The sequence below is a fragment of the Rutidosis leptorrhynchoides genome, unplaced genomic scaffold (assembly GCF_046630445.1).
Source record: "Rutidosis leptorrhynchoides isolate AG116_Rl617_1_P2 unplaced genomic scaffold, CSIRO_AGI_Rlap_v1 contig134, whole genome shotgun sequence".
NCBI classification, from domain to species: Eukaryota; Viridiplantae; Streptophyta; class Magnoliopsida; order Asterales; family Asteraceae; genus Rutidosis; species Rutidosis leptorrhynchoides.
In genome coordinates this window covers 27,155-29,425 of record NW_027266387.1, presented here as the reverse complement: position 1 = coordinate 29,425, position 2,271 = coordinate 27,155, and positions in this window count along the sequence as shown.

Below are 2,271 nucleotides of genomic sequence, written 5' to 3'. Positions count from 1 at the left end.
ATTATTTTTTTATTTGTACAGCCCCCTTAGTCACAAACTTTTATGACATTCTTGCAAGTTTCTTTTACATTTTAATTATAACCGCATGAGTTTTTGAACTCATTTTTCTCTTTCACAACAAACCTTGATTATTTAACATGTTGAAGTGGGAGTAGCAAAAAAAAAATGGAAGAAAAATCAATTTCTTTTCCTTTTCTAATTTGTAACATCAATTGACGAGTTATCAGAATGTTATAATTTTACTTTTTTTATGAATTTAATGAAATTTATATAGATTTTTAAAAATTAAAGCTCAATATATGATTTGAGATCTTGTTCTTAAATTACCATCTCTATTTTGCAGCACAATTATGCAGAGGAGAAGAGATAATCAACTGAAGCAAGAGGGGCTTTCAAAGGTTCCCTCGAATTACTCTGCCTATTCCTCTGTGGCAAAACACTCCACAAATGAACGAAGCTCTATATCTTCTTCATAGCAACTTGCACGTCTGAACACGATTTCTTTGGATTGTAATAAGAATAGAAATTGTAATTCTCATTTATTAATTGTGTGAACAGCACAAGTATTTATAGACCCATATTAGGATGACATAGACTCGTATTAGAATGTAAGGACTAAAGACAAGACAATAGCTAACTACAAGGACTGATATATTTATATTCCTAATACGCCCCCTCAAGCTGGCGCGTAGAGAAATTGGAGAGACAGCGTGGACATATAGAAGCCGAGAAAAAAAGTTGACAAAAGCTGGTGATAGGGCTTCAACCAAACACTTGGATCACTTGCTTCAATTACAGTAGTGGGAGGAGATACGAGGAGTTGAGCAACAGGGAACGGCTTGATTCGATAAACCCTTTATTGTGCTTTAACCAGCATAACCCATTCAATGCCTAACTATCCCAATATCAAATACTCCCTCCATCCCAAATTAGATGCTAATATAAACATAATTTTTTATCCCAAATTAGATGCAAATTTTGACAAATTTAAGGAACATTAATTATGTTTTTCTATTATATCCTCACCATCTTCACCCTCATGTCCCCCATGCACTCTCCCTCACCAACTTCACCATCTTCACCCACATGTCCTCCATGAGGGTTTTTTAGTCTATACAATCACAATTATGTTGGAAAATGAGCTTATAAACATGTTTTCTTGATTTGTGTGAAATATCCTAGATTAGCATTTAATTTGGGACGGAGGGAGTAATTACCTAGCGTAGGCAGCAAAAGATAAACCAATGAAATTGAAGAACTCACTATCATCCAAAACCTTTTTTATACGGACTTCAATTACCGATCGACAAACAATCCCAATCGACAATAGACAATCTCAAGCAAATACAACCAACTGTGTAGAGGTAGGCAGTAGGTATAAATTGATTCATGCTAACAAAAACATCTCAAAAACTAAAAATTGCAGCTAACTAGACTGCACTGATTTGATCACCAGAAGACAAAGTCAAAGTAGGCAATAGTACTATTTTGTATCCAAGCTGACAGATGCAAAACATCCCTTAAACACCAACAGCCATATGCACCAAAGCAACCACAAAATTACAACTATACTGGTGTTGTGAGACTGATATATGGCAGGATTGGTATAATGCATTGCTTTGAATACCAGAAGACTAAACAAATTGGCCTATCAAACAAACTCAGCTAGCTTTATTTAAAACAGAAATAACTATAGTCAAAGAGGGAGATATCGACAACCACTTCACAAACGAAGACTGAGCTGATCGATCAAGCAGCAGCAATAAATAGAGCCTCAGAGACACTTGATCGAATCTCGAACACCGTTTCATCCTGTGAGAGCCCTCGATGCTGCTGATGAAAACGAATCACTACAGCCCGATATGTTCCCTGACTCACTGCCATTATCGCTAACATTCTCGGCAATCAAATTTTGCAAGTCCATCGACTTAACCTTTCTCATCCAAACAACACAATGGCCACGACATCCCATAGCTAACTCATCACTTAAGACTACAAGGAACTCCGGATTGTTTAGTACCATTACTCCGACGTTGAGAACGTCGTGGTGGCTTTCGGAAGGGCGGCGGATCTGGAATGCGATATAGAACAGAGACATTTTGGTGCTGGCATCGGGGGCGTGTGGAGAGTAGTCTTCGAAGGAAAGTAATACGAAGAGAGATGGAGACGGATCTGCAGCGTTTGGACAAGCGCGCACATAGCTGACGGCATAACAGACGGAGCAGGAAAAGATTCCGCCAGGCCAGAGAGTCAATCAGTGGAAGAAGGCGG